Source organism: Equus przewalskii, chromosome 5 (assembly GCF_037783145.1).
Source record: "Equus przewalskii isolate Varuska chromosome 5, EquPr2, whole genome shotgun sequence".
In the NCBI taxonomy this organism is placed as follows: Eukaryota; Metazoa; Chordata; class Mammalia; order Perissodactyla; family Equidae; genus Equus; species Equus przewalskii.
This window is the reverse complement of record NC_091835.1, coordinates 1240458-1265725: the sequence shown is the minus strand read 5'-3', so window position 1 is coordinate 1265725 and position 25268 is coordinate 1240458.

The following is a 25268-nucleotide window of genomic DNA, read 5'->3' as shown; positions in this document are numbered from 1 at the left end:
ATCAATCAACCAAGTCCTTCTAACCCTGCTATATGTTTTTGGAATTCATACACTTCTCGCCATTTCTACCATTACCACCTAAATGCAAGCCAACATCTTCTATCACCTGGAATACAGCAATAGCTTTCCAAAAGGCATCTTCACATCTAGTCTTGTGTTCTTGCAAACCATTGTCATACTGTAACCAGAGGTGAAAAGTTGAGTCATCTCATCTCTTCTCCCTCATCCTCCTAGAATTTACCCAATATAACATGAAACAATAGCCCAAAATTTACCTTTAATAAAATTCACAGATATCTGTAAAACAAAACATGAGGAAAGATGTCAAATGCAATAAAGGCAAAACAAGAGTGCAAGAATACATCAAGAAAGGAAACCTGTGGCTACTTATCTCAGACAAAGTTCACTGTGTTTTGTCTAAAATATCCCACTAATCTAGACTAGATGACATCTCTAAAATTCAAAACCAAAATTGCTTGTAAGTTTATATTGTCTGTTTGCTCTTGTAATTCACTCTACACCTATTCCAATCTGTTCTCTCCTATAGTCAACAGACTTTTATGGACTGGATGAAGCAGGTGCCTTGGCCATCAGCTTCCCGTTGGATGTGGCCAATGGGAAACACCTCAAGAGATGGTAAAGTGGAAGGAAAGTACGGATGGGGTATTTATTCTCCCAGTTCCCTGCATACTGAGCCACAGGCTGGCAGTGCTGTGTTCCTTTACCAAAGGACACAGATCCTGTTGGGAGGCCAGCTCTCATAGCTACAGTCTCTCTTTCTCTCTCTCTCTCTGCGTGTGTGTGTGTGTGTCTGTGTGTGTGTGTGTGTGTGTGTGTGTGTGTGTGTGTATGTCTTGTATGTGTTCCCATAATGAAGCCATCTCCTATACCCTCCTGCCTTTAGAAACCCTGTGTCCCTGTTATTGTTAGCCTTATAGTAATTCAACACCTCTTAGTGTTTTCCCTTAGCTGTGACTACATCCTTGTAAGGAAATTCTTTATTAAATTCTTCCCAATTATTCCATTTAAATGAGCCACCTGGTTCCTTTTGAGATACTGACTGATACACATTGTTTAGAACAATAGGAACAGAGTAAATGGATTGGGGGCTGGACTTTCCCTAGGATAAATTTGGTATCACAGAATGAGAAGGCAAAGACATGCAATCTTTACAGAAAGTAGTCTGCAGGTGAGTCTAAAGAGATTCTGAATTCCAGTCGTTTTTTGGCAGCTGAAAAGTCAATAGTTTATATTGGAACAGTAGGGCAAATAAAGGCTAAACAACTCGCATACAAATTAATCTCTGCCAGTTATAATATTGCTCAGGCACCTCCCCGCATAGGCTTTGTGCAAATAGCTGACTCAGATGTGATGTGTCACCTCAATCAAGAATGTATTTCAATAATTTTTAAAAGGATACAGCACAGATATAATTACTTAAAAATACTTTAAGAAGAAAGGAACAAGAAAAATAAATGAGAGACCAAAAACACAATAATTATAAAAAATATTGCAACCAAGCATATAAAAATCTTGGCCAAGGGTACTGCCATGAATTCAAACTAACCAAGTGAATTAATCAGAGTACAAGAAGGAATTATAAAGAACTCAGGAAAAACCATATAATGAAACAAGACAGGAAGATGAAACACAACCTTGCAGAGCTCAGAAAAGATGTAAGAAAGAATCAGAAAAAATGAAACACATCAGAGAAGCAACAAAAAGAAGACAAGACTACTAAAACACAGTAATCAATACAGAGAAGAATTTTGGAGAAAACAATTAAAATGAATTGGAAATGATAGAAATTATAATTAGGAAAAGAAGGAGAAGGAAGTGTATAACACTGATTCTCTCAAATTTCATATACAGTATGTAAAATATATACTTTAAACAGTAAATCAAAGAAGGGGCATAAGTTTATTTAGAGATAAACAATAGATGACCTAAGAAAAATAATGTAATCCACGGAAATCATTTCACAGAGAAGGGCCTAAAAAAAGGAAATATATTCTAATTTCATTTCTGTTCATTCTAAGAAGTAAAATGATATAGATCATTAGATCATGAACTCAGATCTACAAAATACAAAAAGAGAAGAGCTTCAGAGAAGAGATAAATGTAAATAAAATAAAATCTTTTGTTTTTCTTATTCTTACTTGAGTTAAAATATAACTTACTTGTTTAAAGTAATAACAGCAACAATGTACTAGGTGCTTATGAATGACAGCAATGTCATAAAGGATGGGAGGAGGACTTGGGAATACTCTGTTGTAATGCTATAAGTTACCTGGACTAATGACTAATATCGCCTAACTTGGAGGTGGATTAGATTAATTGAAAATGTACTTCGCAAATTCTAGGGCAACGAGGACAAAAATACTTTAAAAAAAGAAGTATAATTAATATACTAAAAATGAAGATAAAATGGAATCACATAAAATCCTCAACTGAAACAAGAGATGGCAAAGGGATAACAAATAAAATAAATAACAAATAGAAAACAATTACAAACATGGTATATATTAATTCAACTATATAAGTAATCATTTTAAATATAGAAGTTCTAAATATACCATTAAATATAAATGACAGACATTTTCAGAGTGGATGTAAAAAGAAAACTGAACTATACGTTATGTACAAGAAACCCACCTTAAATATAAAGACTCAGGTTAAAGATAAAGAGATACAGAAAGATATCCCATGATTACACTAATTTTTTTAAAAGCTGGAGTAGTTAATTTGAAAAGAGCAAACTTAAGAACAAGGAAAACTATCAGGGATAAAAAGGAACAATACAAAATCACAAAGAATCAATTCTCAAAAAGACGTGACAATCTAAAACATAAATGCACCTAACACTGGATCATCAAAATATGTGACACAAAAACTCATAGAACTAAAAGGAGAAATAGACAAATTCACTGTAATGGTTGGATAATTCAACACCCCTCTTTCAGGAATTGCCAGATTAAGCAGGCATAAAATCAGTAAGAATATAGATGACCTGAAAAGCGCCATCAACTTGATCTAATTGACATTTATACAGTACTCCATCTGACTACAGCAGAATACATTCTTCTCAAGCTCACCCAGAACATTCATCAGATAGACCACATTCTGAGCCATAAAATATACTTTAACAAATTTGAAAAAATAGAAATACTTCAAAGTTTGTTCTCAGACCATGATAGAAGTAAACTAGTAATCTACAAAAGAAAGATAACTAGGATGGCCATAAATATTTGGAAATTAAACAACACACTTCTAAAAGAAACACATGGGTAAAAGAAGAAGTATAAAGATAACTTTAAAAATATTTTGAACTAAATAAAAATATAACCCATCAAAATTTTGTGAAAGCCATGCTTAGAGGGAAATAGCATTAAATGCCTATATCAGCAAAGAAGAAAGATCTAAAATTAATAACATAAGCTTCCACCTTATGAAACTAAAGGAAAAAAAGAGCAATTTAAGCCTAAAGAAACAAGAAAAAAAAATAAAGCAAAAGATAATAAAATTGAATACAGAAAACCAGTAGAAAATATCAACAAAACAAAAGATTGGTTCTCTGAGAAGTTCAATAAAACTGATAAACCTCTAGCTAATCAGGAAGAAAAAGAGAGAAGATATAAATTACTTATATCAGAAGTGAAAGAGGTGATGAGGTGATGAATGTTAATTAAATCCTTTTTAGTAATCATTTCGCAATATATATGTCAAGTCATTACGCTGTTCACCTTAAACTTATACAAAGCTGTATGTAAACTATATCTCAATAAAACTGAAAGAGAAAAATAGAAGTGAAATAGATGTTATTACTATTGATCCCGTGGACATTAAAAGGAAAATAAAGAAATAGTATTAACAATTCTATGCCAATAAATTTGATAACTTAGATGAAATGAACCAATTCCTTGAAAGATGCGAACTAACAAAACTTACACAAAAAAAATAGATAATCTGAAAAGGACTATGACAATTTAAGACATTGAAGTAATAATTAATAACTTCCAAAAAAGTCACCAGATCCCGATGGTTTCACTAGTGAATTCTATCAAATACTTAAGGAAGAAATCATACCATATTCCACAATCTCTTTCTGAAAATAGAAGCAGAGGAAACACAACTAATTTAAAATTTTATGTCCACAGAAAAATCCACAGGTGAATGTTTATAGCAGCCAAATGTTTATAATCACTAAAGACTGGAAGCAATCAAGATGTCTTTCAATAGGGCCATGGATAAACAAACTGTGGTACATTCATACAATGGATAGTCAGCAATAAAAGAAATGAGGTATCTTTATTAGTTTCTTTAGCTGCCATAACAAGACACCACAGACAAAGTGGCTTAGACAACAGAAATTTATTTTCTTACAGTTTCGGAGACTAGAAGTCCAAGATCAAGATGTCAGCAGGTTTGGTTTCTCCTTCAGCCTCTCTCCTTGGCTTGCAGATGGCCACCTTCTTCTGTGTCCTCACATGGTCTTTCCTTTGCACACACATCTCTGGTGTCTCTCTGCGTATCCAGATTTCCTCGTCTTATAAGGACATCAGTCAGATTGCATTAGGGCCTACCCTAAAGACCTTGTTTTAACTTAATAACCTTTTTGAAGGTTCTATCTCCAAGTAGAGTCACATTCTGAGGTACTGCAGGTTAGAGCTTCAACATATGGATTTGGGGGGGACACAACTCAACCCATAACACTACGAAACTGTGAAAAGATCTGAGTGATTCTCAAATGCATATTGCTAAGTGAAAGAAGTCAGTTTGAAAAAGTTCATATTGTATGATTCAAAGATTCCAGTTGTGTGGTATTCTGAAAAAGGCAAAACTACAGTGAAAGTAAATTATCAGTGGTTGTCAGGGGTTTGTGGAAGGAGGGGAGAATTTAATAAGTGAAAACATGGAGGGTTTTTTCTTTTTTGCTGAGGAAGATTTGCCCTGAGCTAATATCCATGCCAATCTTTCTCTATTTTTTTTAGTATGTGGGCCCAAGCACAGCTTGGTTGCTAACAGAGTAGTGTAGGTTCACACCCAGGAAGTGGATCCAGGCCACTGAAGTGGAGCATGCTGAACTTAACTGTTAGGCTCCTGGAGCTAGCCCATGAAGCACAGAGTTTTTAGGGCAGTGAAGCTATTCTGTATGATAGTAAATGGTGAATACCAGACACTATGAATCTGTCAGGACCCATAGAACTTTATAGCATGAAATGTGAACTTTTATGTATGCAAATTTTAAAAATCATTTAGGAATCAGGTGATCCCAGAATGGAATGTAGAATGTGGCAAAACAATTTAACTGTACTAAAAATATATCAATGTTACCGAAGGGACTGGTGGAAAAGTGGCTGACCTAAGTAACTTTGGAAGTGAATGGAGCCTGTAAATAAAGGCAAAAGAAACTGCACATAAGCTCTGTACTCTAGTTAATAAAGTTGTTTCCCATGGAGGTACAGGTTAACAGTTCTGACAACTCTACACATGTATACTGGAAGTGAACAATAAGTAAATGGACAGCAGATGGTGAGAGCCATATTTTTCACTGTTGGAGCGGGAGGTTACAGATAAGCTAAAGGAGGAGGCTAAAATGATCATATGGTAATGGATTAGACTTGGAGACATCAGTATGAACTTATGTTTAGCTTCATACAGATACAGATGGCTACATATGAAAGTATGTGTAGATATGTGTCTATACATAAGTTAGTTACACGCAGGTATTTTCTTGGTCTGTCAGGTGGGAGGGCTGAGAAACGATAACACCTCAGTAGCAGTGATCACACATAGTATCCACACCTTGACTTCTATTACCACTCCCCAACAAAAGAAACCAGGGCCCCTTGGAGAAATGACTGATTCCATGACTCAGACAGGAAATACACAAGACGAGCCTGGAACACCTTGTAGAATCAAAAAGTAAGAAAGTGCTATAAAAAAAAAACCCTCACAATGATGGCCTTACATCAAAGAAACAAAGGGACACAGGAGCCAAATGAGAGAACTCCCAATGATCTATGCTCAAACAATTTGAGCAACATAATAAAATTGTATCAGGTTATAATTCAATGCACAAAATAAATATCCATTAACCCATACTGATATAGATAGATGATTAACTATGTTAATAAATTTGAGAGAAGAGACAAATCTCCAGTGCAGAAGAATTTCAAATAATTTATATAAATACTTCATTCTCAAAGAGGTGGAGCATAACTCCCCCCTCCTTAAGTGTGGGGTTTTTTTATAGTGACTTCCTTCCAAAAAGTACAGCATGGAATGGGGGAGATAAAGAGTAATTTTACAATGAAAAAATCTGATGAGCATCATCACCCCAGCTAGGTAACCAATATTAACATTAACAGTGATAAGTAATGCCAATAGTATGGACCCACGATATGATGAGATGAAAAGGACACTTTATCTCAATGGTCTTCCACCCCAAAATACATAACCTCATTCTAATCATGGAGAAAATTTCAGATAAATCCTCACTGAGAGACTTTCTCTGAAAGGCTTGACCAGTACTCCTCAAAACTGCCAAGGTCACCAAAAACAAGGAAAATCTGAGAAACTCTCATAGCCAAAAAAAAAAGCCTAAGGAGACAAGATGACTAACTGTACTGTGGTCTCCTGGGAGGGATCCTGGAACAGGCAGAATATCAGGGTAAAACGAAGGAAGTCTTAAAAAGTATGGACTTGAGTTAATAATAATATATCAATATTCGTTCATTAATGGGATATACAATACTAGATATATAATGACATAAGCTGATAAGAATGGGGGAAACTGAGCATAGATTATATATAAACTCCTGTACTATCTTTGCTGCATTTCTGTAAATCTAAAACTGTTCTAAAAAGAAAGTTTACTTACAAAAAAAGAAAAGAATGGATACACAAATTGGCTTATAAAACCAAACCCAACTGTTGGCTACATGAAAGAAACACACGTGTATTTAAATAAATGTGACTTTCCAAGTTTGAAAACAAAAGGATGAACAAAGACATACCCGATACATGAAAATTTAAAAGAAAGAGATAAATAAAAGTAAGAAAATCAGGGTTTGGTCATAAACATAATAACTAACCAAGATGAATACAGAGACAAAAGCAATAAAATAATGTAGGGCATTTTTAATGATAAAGGGTATGATATGCAATAAAGATCTTACCACCATGATTATCTTTTTACCAAAGAAAGTGTTGAAATTCAAAACACAAAATCTAGGGGGCCAGCCGGGTGGCATAGTGGTTAAGTTCATGCACTCTGCTTTGGCGGCCCAGGGTTCGCTGGTTGGGATCCCAGGTGTAGACCTACACACTCTTGTCAAGCCGTACTGCGGCAGGCATCCCACATATAAAATAGTGGAAGATGGGCATGTATGTTAGCTTGCAGCCAATCTTCCTCAGCAAAAAGAGGAGGATTGTCAGTCGATGCAAGCTCAGGTCTAATCTTCCCCCCAGAGAAAAAATTCTGTTAAAAAAATTAAGACAAACACGCAAAAACAAATCACTTTGCCTGTCTCTGGCCATGACATATCAAGTGAAGAAAATAAATAAATATTAAACACCATAGATACCTTATTTGTACATGTTCTTGGAAATTCAAACATATTCACTGTACGTAAAGTCACCAAAAACTTCCATTAAAGTTTTAAAAGTACAAATATTGCAGATGAGGGGATTTGTTCTTTATGCAATAAAACTAGAAACTAATAACAAAACTCAAAAACAGCTAACGTCCAAACACTTGGAAATGTAGTCCTTTTTATTAAAGAATTATTGGATTGAAAAATCAGGACTCAGGGCCAGCCCAGTGGCATAGTGGTTAAGTTCGTGTGCTCCACTTCAGTGGACTAAGGTTCACAGGTTTGGATCCTGGACGTGGACCTAGCGCTGTTCATCAAGCCACACTGTGGCAGCATCCCACATAAAATAGAGGAAGGTTGGCACAGATGGTAGCTCAGCGACAACCTGCTTCAAGCAAAAGAGAAGAAGATCGCCAATAGATGTTGGCTCAGGGCAATCTTTCTCACACACTAAAAAAGAAAAGAAAAATCAGGATTCAAACTGCAGATTACTTAGGAAATAACTAAAGTGAAAACAGTGGCAATAAGAATCTAAAAGATTCAGATAAAATTATGGCTTAAAATAGTATTCTTAGCATTGAAAACATTATTTATAAAGAATAAAACAAACTAATGGAGCAATCAAAAGATGATGTTCCAAACAAAACATAACAAAACAAACTAAGAAAATTGGAGGAAGTGATTAGTCAAGGAAACAGCAGAAATCAATGACTTAGAAAAAAAGATTTAGAACTATAAATAAATCTGGGCAAGTTAATTGTGGGGAAGAGGAGAAAATAACGATAGCATACACAAACTATTAGTTAACTTAATGAAGAAATAAAGGATGGGGCAGCACAAATATACAAAAGAAGAATAGCAGTCAGGATCCAATCACATAATACATTTTTTAAAACATGGACGTACATTGCTTAACTTTTAAATAATTTAATTATGCAAATTTATTATAAAGCCTAAATTAAATGAATGATTTTTCTTAAAAAAAATACCAAGTTCTAAAAATAACTCAAAAAGAGATAGAAAACCTAAGCAGAATAATGACTTTAGATTAAACAACTTTCAAAAGCCATCCCCTTCTCAAAAAAGCACCAGTTCTGGAGAACTTCACAGTGGATTGATATTATGTCTTTAATTTTTAAAGCCCTAGTATATCAAAGAATTTTTTTTTATTGCAGTAACATTGGATTATAGCATTATATAACTTTCAGGTGTACATCGTGATATATTTTGAATTCTGTGTAGATTACACCATTTTCACCACCCAAAGACTAATTACAATCCATCACCACACATGTGCTTAATCACCTCTTTTGCCCTCCTCCCTCCCCCTTTCCCCTCTTGTAACCACCAATCCGATCTCTGTTACTATGTGTTTGTTTGTCACTGTTTTTATCTTCTACTTATGAGAGAGATCATATGGTATTTGACTTTCTCCCTCTCACTTATTTCTCTCAACATAATACCCTCAAGGTCCATCCATGTTGTCACAAATGGCCAGATTTCATCATTACTTATGGCTGAGTAGTATTCCATTGTGTATATATACCACATCTTCTTTATCCATTCATCCCCTGATAGGGATATAAGTTGTTTCCAAGTCTTTCTATTGTGAATAAGGCTAAGGTGAACATAGGGGTGCATGTATCTTTATGCATTTGTGTTTTCAAGTTCTTTGGATAAATACCCAGCAGTGGAATAGCTGGATCATATGGTAGATCTATTCTTAATTTTCTGAGGATACTCCATACTGTTTTCCATAGTGGCTGCACCAGTTTGCACTTCCACCATCAGTACAGGAGAGTTTCCTTCTCTCCACATCATCTCCAACACTTGTTGTTCCCTCTCTTGTTATGTATAGCCATTCTGACTAGAGCGAGGTGCTATCTCATTGTAATTTTGATTTGCATTTCCCTGATAGTTAATGATATTGAACATGTTTTCATATGCTTCTTGGCCATCTGTATATCTTCTTTGGAGAAATTTCTGTTCAGATCTTTTGCCCATTTTTTAATTGGGTTGTGGGGTTTTAGTTGTTGAGATATGTGAGTTCTTTGTATATTCTGGATATTAACCCCTTATCTGATACATGGTTTGCAAATATCTTCTCCCAATTGTTAAGTTGTCTTTTCATTTTGTTGATGTTTTCCTTTGGCGTGAAAAGCTTTTTAGTTTGATGTAGTCCCAATTGTTTATTTTTTCTTTTGTTTCCTTTGCCCGGTCAGACATGGTACTTGAAAATATGCTTCTAAGACTGATGTCAAAGAGCGTACTGCCTATGTTTTCTTTTAAAAGTTTCATGGCTTGGGGTCTTACATTCAAGTCTTTAATCCATTTTGAGTTGATTTTTGTGCATGGTGTAAGATAACGGTCTACTTTAATTCTTTTGCATGTGGCTGTCCAGTTTTCCCAAAACCATTTATTGGAGAGACTCTCCTTTCTCCACTGTATGCTCTTGGCACCATTGTCAAAAATTAGCTGTCCAGATATATTAAACCAGACTAAGATAAAACAGAAAAGAACACTACAAGCTAATCTCATTTATTAATACAAATATAAGAATTCTAAAGACAATAAGAGAAAATAAGTATTTTCTTAACATGATCGAGCTTAATAGAAAAAGCCTAGAAAAAAACCCTTAAGATCAGAAACACAACAAATATATCAGCGATCACTGTTATTGTTTATGGTTATTTTGGGAGAACTAGCTACAAGAAAGATCAGTGAAAAAAAGTAGAAGTAAAAAATTGAACGGAAAGGGAATTTTTATTTGCAGATGAAATCTTTGAATGCTCAAGAGAAATAACTGAAAAATAACTACAAACAAAAGACTTCAGAATGATGGCTGGATACAAAATCAATATATGAAAATAATAGCCTCAAAATATACAAACAAAAGTCTATTGGAGGATATAATGAAAGAAGATATGTCCTTTGAAAAAGTGATTGTGAAAAAATAACTAGGAATAAACTAAAGAAAAGTATAAGATCTTTACGTAGGAAATCTTAAAGTGTTAGTTTAAGTTTTGGGAAAGACCCAAAGAAGACTGGAACAAATGGATAATAATCCTTGTTCTTGGGTGTCAAATCTCCATGAATTAATTTATAAATTTAAGGCGACCTCAGTAAATAAAAAACAAGCAGAACAGTGGAGAAATGCTGGAAAAGCAATAAATCTGTCTTCCCACTTCACACCACATAAGAAAACAAATTCTAGATGGATTTCAAATGTAGATGTGAACGAGAAAACTATAAAGTTCCTAAATTTAAAACATAGGCAAACACATCATTACATTTGGGTAGGCAAAAATTGCTGAAATGGTATACCAAATGTGCTGATCAAAAATTAAAACATTGTTAAATTTAACAGTTAAAACTTAAGAAGATTTGTCAAAATACGTCATTAAAATTCTGAAAAAAGCAAACCACAGAGTGGAAGAAATTTGTAATACACACAGCTACACAATAGTCAACTATATTCAACCAGAGGCTCAAACCCAGAATATATAAAGCACTCCCATAAATCAGTAAGAAAAAGGAAGATAACCCAATGGAGAATAGGTGAAAGACTTGAAAGGGTAGTTCACAATAAAGGATATCTAAACCACCAGCAAACATATGAAAAGCTGTTCAGTTTCACTAATCATCACAGAAGTCCAAATCTAACCCATATTGCAATATCACCACACATCCACCAGAATATCTAAAATACTGTAAAAAAAATACAAATAAACGATAAAATGGACAAATTTTAGTGAGGGTGTGGAACAAATGAAACTCATTTACTGATAGTGGGAGTATAACTTTGAAAACCTGTTTGGCAGTATCTACTGGAGATGACCATATATGGATACTCTCTGACTCAGCAATTCTCCTTCCAGATAAATGCCCAACATAAATAAACACATGTATCCACCAGAAGACACATACAAAGATGTTCATAGCAACATAATTCAGAATGGCCAAAAAGCAGCAATAACCCAAATGTCCATCAATAATCTAATGGATAAATAAAGAGTGGTATATTTACAAAACAGACCATGATTCAACAATGAGAATGAACAATGTACAGAAACACACAACAACATGAATAAATATTCTAAACATATTTTTGAGCCAAAGAAGCCAGACACAAAAGAGTACATGTGTACGATTTTGTTTATATGAAGTCAAAAGCAGTCGTGACTGATCTATGGTGTTAGAAGCAGGATAATAGTCACCCTGATAAGGAAGTAGAGACTGGGAGGGGCCTCTGTGGAGCTAGTCATGTTCTGTCTCTTGGTCTGGGTGATGATTACATGTGTATATTCACTCTGTGAAAACTTGTCAAGATGTATATTTATGATATGTGCATTTTTTCTATACATGTGCTATACTTCAAAAACAAAGTTTACTAAAGCAAACTTTTATAACAAGACAAAGCAAACTTTATCTAGAAAAACTAACATCACGAATTAGCTGGGAGATTAGGAAAGTTGAAGAATAATGAAAAGGGAGCAGCTTTTAATTAAATCATAATTCAGAGTTACGATAATTAAAGGCATGATCATGCAAACTAGTCATTGTCTGTTTTCCCCTCCAGATCCGTTATCTGCCTTTCTCTATCCTGCTCTGTGCCCCTAGGAGACTGAAACTCTGTGGAGTTATCATCAGGCAGACTTCTGGTTGGGTTCAACAACGGTAGGCACTAGCAGGAAGTTGGGGGAAAGGAGGAATAAGAAGTCAGGGAATTATTTCCCTGGATCAACTCCTTCTGCACTAGGACTGTAATTTTGGAAGTAGTCACATTTCTCAATGGCCACATCTCCTTTCATTCCAGGTATTTCCATGGCCGCAGTCCTCCCTGAGTTATGGCAACAGTGCTCCCTGTCTTGTCTCTTCAGGACCATGGGTAGTAAAGCTTTCTTGTATTATTTCTCCTCCCTGAAGGCTTCACTATACCTTGTGAGTTTCCTTAACTTTGTCCACTTCTCTGTAAATAATGCCTTTCAGTAATCTCTTCAAATAACCCTTTGAGTGTATCATCTATTTCCTACAGGAGTCCTGACTGATACACACTATCAGTGGGAACAGAAATATAGCTGTCATAAATAGACAGATTATTGGAATAGATAAGGAAGTCCACAAACTTATAGAAATTTAGTATATAATAAGTGTAGTAAGAATATTACTTGGGTTTCCCCAAGTAATATGAAATATTCAATAGAAGTATGAAATATTCAACAGATAGTGTTGGGGTATCTAGATAAACTTCTAGAAAAAAAGAATGTTGGTTGCCTCCCTCTCTCTTAAATCTCCAAATGGATCAGACACAAATATTGAAAAAAATCTTGAACCACTAAATAATATAATAAAACATGGGCTTTTCATAAGTAGTAATCTCAGATAGACAAAATCTTTTAAGTATATACAAAACACTTATCATATATGAATTCAAGAACTTAAAAATAGACTGCTCATTCTTAACAGAGAAATAAATAAAAATCCATCTCAGACAAACTCAAAAGTGAAATAACAACAAAATGGCAAAATCAAAATGGGAAAAATAATTCAGATCTAAATAAAGTACAAAAGCATAATTTCTTCTGTATAGTAAAGCTTCTGCTAGTTAATTTTGTTTTTAATGAGCAAAGGACATGAGATTGCTCATCAAAAAGGAAAATAAATTATAAATCAATGTTGTCGCAACAAAAAATAAGTAAAGGAAAATATTCATATAAATATTTTCATCAAGAGATTCATCTTAACCCTCTTAATCTGCGTTTGGCCATGTGACTGGTTTGACCAATGGGATGCTAGCAAAGAGGATGCATGCAGAAGCTTAAAACATGCTTAAACACTGGGGCTTCTGCTTTTTTGGTGCTTTTGGAACCTAGTCACCATAAGAAAAAACACAAGCTAGCCTGCAAGCTGCTAGAGACTCATGGCTCCATCTTTCATTGACCCACCAACCTGTAAACATGAGAGCAATCTAGGACCAAATAGCCACCAGCTAACTGTAGTCACAAGGAGAAACCCAGGCAAAATCAGCAGAACTGCCCAGCTGAGCATCTCCCAATTGTCAACCCAAAGAATCAGGAGTTACTGAATAACTATTGTTTTATCCATTGGTTTGGAGGATGGTTTGTTACACAGTAAAAGCTAACTGACAAAAATGGAAAACTTACAGAGAGAAATTTGTCAATATCTATTAAAAATAAAAACGTACACTCCCTTTGATCCAGCAACACCATTCATGGGAAATCATTCTATAGACACACCCAGAGATGTGTGGGCTATACTCACACATGACAAGAATATCATTATCACAGTGTTTCTGATAGAAAAACATCAAAAACAACCTACAACTTCATCAATATAGAAATAATTAAACATAATATGGCTTGTTTGTACAATGGTATTTTATGTGATCAGTAAAAAGAATGGGGCAACTCAGTGTACAGATATGGAAAAATATCTGAAATCTATTTGTAAATGAAAAAAGCAAGGAGCAAGACATGCTTTAATTGGAGTTTAAAAAGTTTGTTGTAGAGGGTTTTGGAAGATGGCAGCGCAAGAGGATCCTGAGCTCCCCTCTTTCCACAGACACAACAAACCTACAACTTACATGGTGATCAAATTCATCTGAGAAAGATCTGGAAACTGGATGAAGAAGAACCTTCACAACAAGGGACAGCACAGAGAGGGTGGAAGAAGCAAACATACAGTCTTGCTGAAGAAAAACCACACCCTAGCCACAGTGCTGCTCAAAACCATGGAGCTTTTCCTGAAGAGCCGGAGACTTGAGCTCCGCATTAGGATTCCAGCCCTCAGATCCAGCACAAGAGATATAAGAACCTAAAACACCTGGCTTTGAAAACCAAAGGGGAATGCACCCAGGAAAACAATAGAACTTCAGGGAAAGGGAAACACGCTCTTAAAGGGCCTACACGCAGACTCTCTTGACCCAGAAACCAGCACAAAAACACCAGATAGAAGAGTGCATAGTCCATTATCTAAAAAGACTCACTTACTAAGCTTGGAGTCTATCCTGGAGAGGCAGGAGGCAGCTGGTCCCCCAGCCCCCCAGGGACTGAGACACTTGTACGAGCCATTTTTATGACCTAGTTCAGCTGTGCTGACACAGATGCTGGCAAGCACCGTTTTGGAATCCTTCCTCTAGCCTGTTAGTGCAGGCGCCTGCTTTGCCCACGATAGCACCCTAGGCAATGAGGCCCAGGCAAGCAGCACAGGCAGCCCAGCCCAGGGACCTGCCCCACCTACCGTGTGTGCCTGAAACCCACTTACACCACAGGGCCTCACAACCAGCCACACAAGGGATCTGCCTGACCCACCAGCACACCTGAGGCAGTTGCACACCCCTAGGCCACACAGCTATACCATGAAAAAGGCCTGCCTTGCCCATCAATGTACCCAAGGCAGTTGTGTACCCCTGGCTTGCAAAGCCAGCCTGCACCAGAATCCTGCCTCATTCAAGAGTGAGCTAGCAATAGCTACGGGGCAGGCAGCCAGCTGCACCAGGGGCCTGCCCTGCCCACCAGTGTGCACAAGGCAGTCGAGCACCAGCAGGCCATGCAGCCAACCACACCAGGGGCCTGTAGCAGTTGCATACCCTCAGGCCTAGCAACTAGCCACACCAGGAGCCTCACCCACCCACCAGGGAGCCTGCAGCAGTTGTGTGTCACTGGACTTGCAACCAGCCACACGAGGGGCTTGATCCACTACTAGCACCTGCACAATAGTTGTATGCCACCAGGACTCAGCCAGCCATGCTAGGGGTTTATTCTGCCCAGTAACATGCCCATGACAGCTGCACATGGCCAGGCCTCACAACCAGCTGGCTTGGGGTCCAACCACATCTACCCATGTGCCCACAGAAATAGCAGCCCATACAGAGGACACCCCTGGAGTATTTGGCATGAATGAAATGAGGGGAGCATGCTCCTGGGCCCTATAAGACATCTCCTATACAGGGCAACATTTCCAAGTTGAGGAGATGTAGCTGGTCTACCTAATACATAGATATAAGTACAGAGAAGTAGGTAGAATGAGAAGACAGAGGAATATGCTCCAAATTAAAGAACAGGACAAATATTCAGAAAAAGAACAAAATAAAACAGAGATAAACAATCTATCTGCTAAAAACTACAAAGTAATGGTCATAAGGATGCTCACTGAAGTGGGGAGAAATGGGGAGATGTGGAGAGAAGAATAGACGAACACAGTGAAAACTTTAACAAAGAATTAGAAAATATAAAAAGGAACTGATCAGAGTTGAAGAACGCAATAATGGAAATGGAAAATTCACTAGAGGGAATCAACAGCAAAGTAGATGACACAGAAGAACGGATCAATGATTTGGACAAAAGAGTAGAGGGAATCATCCAAGCTGAGCAGAAAAAGGATAAAGAATTGAAAAGAATGAAGACAGTTTAAGGGACCTCTGGAATAATACAAAGCATAGTAATATTCACATTTAGGTGTCCCAGAAGGAGGAGAGAGAGACAAAGAAACAGAAAACTTATTTGAAGAAATAATAGCTGAAAAATACCCTAACCCAGTCAAGGAGTCAGACATCCAGGTACAGAAAGCATAGAGAGTACCAAACAAGGTGAACCCAAACGGTCCACACCAAGGCATATTACAATTAAAATATCAAGAATTAAAGATAAAGAGAGAACCTTAAAAGCTTCAAGAGAAAAGCAAAAAGTTACATACAAAGGAAACCCCATGAGGCTATCAGCTGACTTTTCAGCAGAAACCTTACAGGTCAGAAGGAGTAGTACAATATATTCAAAGTGCTGAAAGGAAAAAACCTACAACCAAGAATTCTCTACCCAGCAAGATTATCATTCAGGGTGGAAGAAGACATAAAGAATTTTCCAGACAAGCAAAAACTAAAGGAGTTCATCGCTCCTAAACTGATCTTACAAGAAATGTTAAAGGGACTCCTTTAAGTGGAAAAGAAAAGACCACAAATATAAACAAGAAAATGGTCAAAGAAAACATATCACTGGTAAAGACAAACATATAGTAAAAGTAGTGAATCAACCACCTATAAAGCTAGTATGAAGGTCAAAAGGCAAAAGTACTAAAATCATCTATATTTACAATAAGAGTTTAAGGGCTACACAGAATTAAAAGAAGTAAAATATGATGTCAAAAACATAAAATGTGGGGAGCAAGGGTAGAAGTGTAGAGCTTTCAGTATGAGGTCGAATGTAAGAGACTATCGATTTAATATAAATTGCTAAACACATAGGTTGTTATAGATGAACCTCATGGTATATATGAACCACAAACAAAACCTATAGTAAATATACAAAAAATAAAAAGAAAGAACCTGAACATAACACTAAAGAAAGTCATCAAATCACAAGGGAAGAGAGTAAGAACAGAAGAAATGAACAGAGAAGAACTACAAAAACACCCAGAAAGAAAGTTACAAAATGACAATAAGTACATACCTAACTATAATTACTTTAAATGTAAATAGACTAAATACTCCAATCAAAAGACATAGGGTGACTAAATGGATAAAAAAACAAGATCCATATAAATGATGCCTATAAGAGACACACCTCAGAGCTGAAGACACTCACAGACTGAAAGTGAAGTTATGGAAAAAGATATTTCACGAAAATATTAAACAAAAAGAAAGCTAGGATAGCAATATTTATATCAGACAAAATCGACTTTAAAACAAAAACTGTAGCAAGGGACAAAGAAGGACACTACATAATGATAAAGGGAACTATCCAACAAGAGGCTGTAACACTTGTAAATATCTACATGCCAGCATAGGAGCACCTAAATACATAAAGCAAATATTAACAGACATAAGAGGAGAAATTAACAGTAATGCAATAATAGCAGAGGACATTAATACTTCACTTAGATCAGTAGACAGATTATCCAGACAGAAGATCAATAAGAAAACATTGATCTTAAAAGACGCATTGGCCCAGATTGACTTAATAGATGTATACAGAACAGGCCATCCAAAAACTGCAAAATACAGATTCTTTTCAAATGCACATGGAACGTTCTGCAGGATAGATCACATTTTAGGCCACAAAACAAGTCTCAATAAATTTAAGAAGATCAAAACAACATCAAACATCTTTTCCGAACACAGCAGTATGAAACTAGAAGTCGACTACAAGAAGAAAACTGGAAAAATCACAAATATGTGGCAATTAAGTGAAATGCTACTGAACAACTATGGGGTCAATGGGGAAATCAAAAAGTTCCTGGAGAAAATGAAAATGATAATACAACCTACCAAAATCTATGGGATACAGCAAAAATGGTACTAAAAGGGAAATTTATAGCAATACAAGAAGAAACAGGAAAAATCTTAAACAATCTAACATTACACTTAGAGGAACTAGAAAGAGAAGAAGAAAGGCCAAAATCAGTAGAAGGAAGGAAGTAATAAAAATCAAAGCAGAAATAAATGAAATAGAGACTAAAAAGGCAACAGAGAAGATCAATGAAACTAAGAGATGGTTCTTTAAAAAGACAAACAAAATTGAGAAACTTTTTGTTACACATACTAAGAACAAAAGAGAGAAGTTTCAAATAAATAAAATCAGAAACAGAAGAAATTACAACAGATACCACAGGAATAGAAAGGATTATAAGAGAATACTATGAAAAGCTATATGCCAACAAATTGCATAATCTAGAAGAAATGAATAAATTCCTAGAATCATACAACCTTCCAAAACTAAATCAAGAAGAAATAGAGAATCTGAATAGACTGATAATTAGTAAGGAGACAGAAATTGTAATCCAAAACCTCCCAAATGAGGCTGGCCCCGTGGCCAAGTCTTTAAATTCACATGCTCTGCTTAGGCAGCCTGGGATTCACCAGTTCAGATCCTGTGCGTGGACCTGTACACCACTCATCAGGCCATGCTGTAGCGGCATCCCACATAGAACTAGAATGACCTACAACTAGGATGTACAGCTATGTACTAGGGCTTTGGGGAGAAAAAAAATCCTTTTAAAAACAAAACCTCCAAAAAAATGAAAGTCCAGGATCAGACAGCTTCCCTGGTGAATTCTACCAAACACTGAAAGAAGATTTAATATCTATCCTTCTCAAACTCTTTCAAAAACATTGAAGAGGATGGGATGCTTCCTAACTCATTTTAAAAGGCCAACATTTTTACAAGGCTTCATAACTCATTTCACCAGGCTAACTCATTTTATTGATGCCAAAATCAGACAAAAGCAACACAAAAAAGAAAATTATAGGCTAATATCCCTGATGAACACAGATGCAAAAATCCTCAAGAAAATATCGGCAAATTGAATACAAGAATATGTTAAAAGTATACAGCACAATCAAGTGGGATTTATTCCAGGGGTGCAAGGATAGTTTGATATCTGCAAATTAATCAATGTAATACACCACATTAACCATATGAGGAATAAAAATCACATGATCATCTCAATACACCCAGAGAAAGCATTTGACAATTTATGATAAATTCACATCCATTTTTGATAAGAACTGAATAAAATGGGTATAGAAGGAAAGTACCTCAACATCAAAGGCCATATATGACAAACCCACAGCTAATATCATACTCAATAGTGGAAAACTGACAGCTACCCCTCCAGGAACAGGAAGCAGACAAGGATGCCCACTTTCACCACTCTTATTCAACATACTATTAGAACTCCTAGCGAGAGAAATTAGGCAAAAACAAATAAATGAAAGGGATCCAAATTGGAAAGGAAGAAGTAAAACTGTCACTATTTGGAGGTGACATGATTTTATATACAGAGAACTCTGAAAACATCAACAAAATCTGTTAGAAATAATAAACAAAATGCAGTAAAGTTGTAATAACATACAAAAATCAGTTGCCTTTCTATACACTAACAAGAAAATAGCAGAAAGAGAAATCAAGAATACAATCCCACTTACAATCATAACAAAAATAATAAAATATGTAAGAATAAATTTAACGGATGTGAAAAACCTGCACACTGACACTATAAAACTTTGTTAAAAGAGATTGAAGAAGACACAAAGAAATGGAAAGATATTCTGTGCTCATGGATTGGAAGAATTAGCATAAAATGTCCATACTACACAAAGTAATCTACATATTCAATGTAATCTCTATCAAAGTCCCAATGACATTTTTCATGGAGATAGAACAAAGAATCCTGAAACTTATACGGAATAACAAAAGATGCTGAATAACCACAGCATTTCTGAGGAAAATGAACAAAGCTGCAGGCATTGCACTCTCTAATTTCAAAATATACTAGAAAGATATAATAATCAAAACAGCATGGTACTCGCAGAAAAACAGACATACAGATGAATGGAACAGAACTGAGAACCCAAAAATACACCCACACATTTACAGACAGCTAATTTTTGACAAAGGAGACAAGAACATACACTGGAGAAAACAAAGTCTCTTCAATGAATAATGTTGGAAAAACTGGACAGCCATATGCAAAAAACATGAAAGTAGACAACTATCTTACACTACACACAAAAATTAACTCAAAATAGATTAAATACTTGAATATAAGAACTGAAACCATAAAACTCCTAGAATAAATCATAGGCAGTATGCTCTTTAACATTGGTCTGGTAGTATCTTTTTGAATATATCTCTTGAGGCAAGGGAAACAAAAGAAAAAAGAAACAAATGGGACTACATCAAACTAAAAAGCTTCTGCATGGCAAAAGAAACTATCAACAAAACAAAAAGACAACCTACCATTTAGAAGAACATACTTGCAAATCATGTATCCAGTAAGGGGTTTAGCTCCAAAATATATAAAGAACACATGCAACTCAACGGCAAATAAAACCAAACAACCCAATTGAAAAATGGGCAGGGAATATGAACATTTTTCCAAAGAAGATATACAGATGGCCAACAGGCACATGAAAAGATGTTCAACGTCACTAATTATTAGAGAAATGCAAATCAAAACCACCGTGAGATAGCCCCTCATGCCTGTCAGACTGGCTATTACTAAAAAAACAAGAAATAACAAGTGTTGGAGAGGATGTGAAGAAAAGTGAACCTTTCTACACTGCCAGTGGTAATGTAAATTGGCCCAGTGACTATGGAAAATAGCATGGAGATTCCTCAAAAATTAAAAAAAGTACTACTATGTCATCCAGCTATTCCACTTCTGGGTATCTATCCAAAGAATATGAAAACACTAACTGGAAAAGATATGTGCACCCCTATGTTCACTGCAGTGTTATTTACAATAGCCAAGACTTGGAAACAACCTAAGTGCCCATCAGTGTATGAATGGATAAAGCAGATGTGGAAGATATACACAATGGAATAATACTCACCCATAATAGATGAAATCTTGCCATTTATGACAACATGGATGGACATTGAGAGTATAATGCTAAGTGAAATAAGCAGATGGAGAATGACATGTACAATTTTACTCATATGTGGAAGATAAAATAACAACAACTAACAAACACATAGATTCAGACAACAGATTGGTGGTTACCAGAGGGAAAGGAGAGTTGGGGGAGCATAAAAGGGGTGAAGGGGTACATGTGTACATCAATGGATGGCAATTAGACTTCTGGTGGTGAACATGATGTAATCTATACAGAAATTGAAATATAATGATGTATACTTGAAATGGATTCAATATTATAAACCAGTGTTACCTCAATAAAAAAGAAAAAAAGTCCTCCTTTGAATGTTTTCGTGAAAGCAGCTGCTCTGGAGAGCAGAAACGACTATCTGGAAGATCCTTATGGAGGATGACATATTTTTTCACCATGAGCTCTGTTTACATTTTGAATTTTTCACAATGTGCATAACTTTCTTATCCTAAAAGTAAATTAATTAATTTTTAAAATCACCATGTTTTGTTTAAAACAGGATATTCCCATTACTCTTGGGATACATCTAAATTCTTTTGTTGCCTGCTCTGATCACCCTTTCAACTGGCTAGGTGAGGCTGTCAACAGCTTGAGTCCTCTCATTTGTTAAATGCCTTTAGCTAGAATAGAATAGTTATTAAACTCTTACTCCAAAGCTAACTCTCCTCTATCAAGATGGCCCAAGGATCCAGGTTATAGAAAGCAGACTTCTCTACTGGCTGACCTGGCTGATGAGAAAGGTCAGTCTCCCCGCAACCCTAGGGAAGAGACCAAAGAGTGGGGGTGGGAGGAAAGTATGTATGTACTGATCCCATGTTTTATTGTCATCAACTAAGAGTGGCGTCAGTGGATAACTGATCCTGTCCCCAGTTACTGTCAGAAAGTATGACAATAACACCTACTCGAAAGCTTTAATAATCATTTGGCAGACTTCCAAAGCTTAATTGGATTATAGTCAACAACTGATACCATAGGTTAATTCATTTCGTCACCTAGGGGTGAATTTTTGTAACCAGTTTATCTTGGAGGTGTACCAGAAAATGTCTGTCATTGGCTTATTAATATTTTTATAGCCCCCATGAACAATTGGGAACACCTGCTTTGATCTTTTTTTCCAGAATAGAATTCTTATGACCATATTATATAGCTCTCTGGCATAAGGTTTTGGGAATTTGAGTGCCCTTTTATTCATTTGTTGGAATAGATCTGACACTAAAAAATACTTTGGAATCATATGGCTTGTCAAATATTCTACCTAAATTCAGATAGCAATTAGAGGTGAGGAAGAGTCCTGACCTTAACTGAAATTCTGTTTTCTAGAGTTAGCCAAAGAAGATATTTTCAAATTATTTGATGTTTAATATCTTAAAAATTGTTTAACAAGAAATAAAACTCAAAGAGACCACCCATTTACAGACAGTGAATCTTCAACAAAGGAGCTAAGAACATACAACGGAGGAAGAAAATTCTCTTCAATAAATGGTGTTGGGAAAACGCGACAGCAACATGCAAAAGAATGAAAGTAGATCATTATCTTTTGCCATACACAAAATTTAAGTCAAAATGGATTAAAGAATTGAGGTAAGACGTGAAACCATAAAACTCTTAGAAGAAAATATAGGCAATACACTCTTTGACATTGGTCTTAGAAGGATCTTTTCAAATACCATATCTTCTCTGGCTAGGGAAACAAAAGAAAAAGTAAACAAATGGGACTTCATCAAACTAACGAGCCTCTACGAGGCAAAGGAAACCATGAACAAAATGAAAAGACAACCCACCAACTGGGGGAAAATAGTTGCAAATCACATATCCAACAACGGGTTAATCTCCAAAATATATAAAGAACACATACAACTCAACAGCAAAAAAAACAAACAACCCAATTAAAAAATGAACAGAGGATATAAACAGACATTTTTCCAAAGAAGATATACAGATGGCCAACAAGCACATGAAAAGATATGCAACATCACTAATCATTAGGGAAATGCAAATCAAAGGACAATGAGATAGCACCTTACACCAGTCAGAATGGCTATAATCACCAAGACAAAAAACGACAAATGCTGGAGAGGTTGTGGAGAAAAGGGAACCCTCATATACTGCAGGTGGTAATGCAAACTGGTGCAGCCACTATGGAAAACAGTATGAAGATTTCTCAAAAAATTAACAATAGAAATACCATATGACCCAGCTATCCCACTGCTGGGTACCTATCCAAAGAACTTGAAATCAACTATTTAAGGAGACATATGCACCCCTATGTTCATTGCAGCATTATTCACTATAGCCAAGATGTGGAAGCAACTCAAGTGCCTAACAACCAATGAGTGGATAAAGAAGATGTGGTATATATATACATACAATGGAATACTACTCAGCTGTAAAAAAAAGACAAAATCGCCCCATTTGCAACAACGTGGATGGACTTTGAGGATAGCATGTTAAGTGAAACAAGCCAGACAGAGAAAGACAAGCACTGTATGATTTCACTCATACGTGGAAGATAAACAAATACATGGACAAAAAGAACAGATTAGTGGTCACCAGAGGGGAAGGGGGTTGGGGAGTGGGCATAAGGGGTAAAGGCGCACATATATATGGTGACTGACAAATAATAATGTGCAACTGAAATTTTACAGTGTTATAAACTATTATGACCTCAATAAAATAAAAAGTAAATATTTAATCGGATCCCTTAAATAAACATGTAAAGAGAATTTTACTTACTCATTTTTCTAGATATTCCAAATCATATAACCTGTTTCTCATTGCCCTTAGAATAAAATTCACGTCTTACCATAGGTTACCATGGCTATTTCTAATCTCATCTCTACTCCTCTTCTTCTCATTCCCTGTAGTCCAGCCCTACCAACTTTATCATTCTCTCTCCAACTCACCAAGATTGTTTCTTCCTCTGGGAAGTTGAAATCGCTGTTTTCTATACATGTAGTATCTTTCCTCCTAATCTTGTCATGAATGTTTCCTCCTTGTCATTTAAATGTGCCTCAACTACTATCTTTCAGACAGGTCTTCTTCATCCTCCTAGTTACTCTCCATCATCTAATTCTGTTATATCGTCCTCATATCACTTATCACTATTGAGTTTAGTGATTTGTTTGCTTATTTTCCTAACAGTATGTCACCTCCGAGACCTTATCCATCTTGTTAACCAGTCTATCTCCAGTGCTTAGAACAGTGTCCAGCACTAGCAAGTGCTGAATAAATATTTTAAATATTTGTTAATTGAATAAATACGTAAAGCTGGATTATCAAAGTAGTGACCTACATCGAAGGACAAGCAGCCATAAAATCTAGGTTTTATACGATATGAACAATTTTGAGGATTTAATCCACTATATCCCACATTCCTTTAAATGATTTGTAGGAGATATTTATCTTGCATATTTATGCACAAGAGCAACTAACAGCTTGTGTGCTCTGATCTGGCATCATAAGTCTCTTGTACCCTATTTTGTTTCTATCCCTGGCTACGAAGAAACACAGGACCGAATCTGAGACCCATCTCTAAAAGCCAGATAGAAATTTATGGTGCACATTTGGAGTCTTGAATTCACCCCTAGAGTCATTACATAGTATCATTTTTTTCTGTTTCTTTATTTTATTTTATTTTATCATGTTGTACTGTACACATTTCTGTAAGTTGTCTTACATGCTACTTGGAATGAGACAAGTTAAAAAAATAACAAATGTATAAAATATGAGTGTGTATTCAATATTTGCAGGCAGCCTAGCTCAGGATCCCTTCCTCTGCAAATCCTGGAAGTGCCTACTCTCCCCAGAACAAAGGTGGCTCATAAAGTCCATCTGGTACAGTTCAGCATTGATCTAATACTCTCTTACAGTGTGTTCTCATTGTTTTATAACATAGATCCTGCACTATTTTAAGTCCTTATACACTTATAAATGTTCTCTACAGCTCCTAGAATAGTACCTGCCACATAACAGGCATTCGATAGACCTTTACTAGATCAACGAATGAGAAAATGGCTTAATACGTCACATGGCTCAATGAAGAGGTAAAATTGTTTTTAAAACTTCTGAAAAAGAACAAAATGACTTCAATCTTCCTAATATTCTGGAATCATACCTATCAAAGGAATGGGAAATTAGGGAATTTTATGCAGGTTTCCTACAAGAACAAAGAAAGTGTTGATGATGTTCAACTGTATAAATATTAAGAGACAGTCTACATCATGCCTTCAGGATATAGAATTTTATTAGATAAAGATTCATCAGCT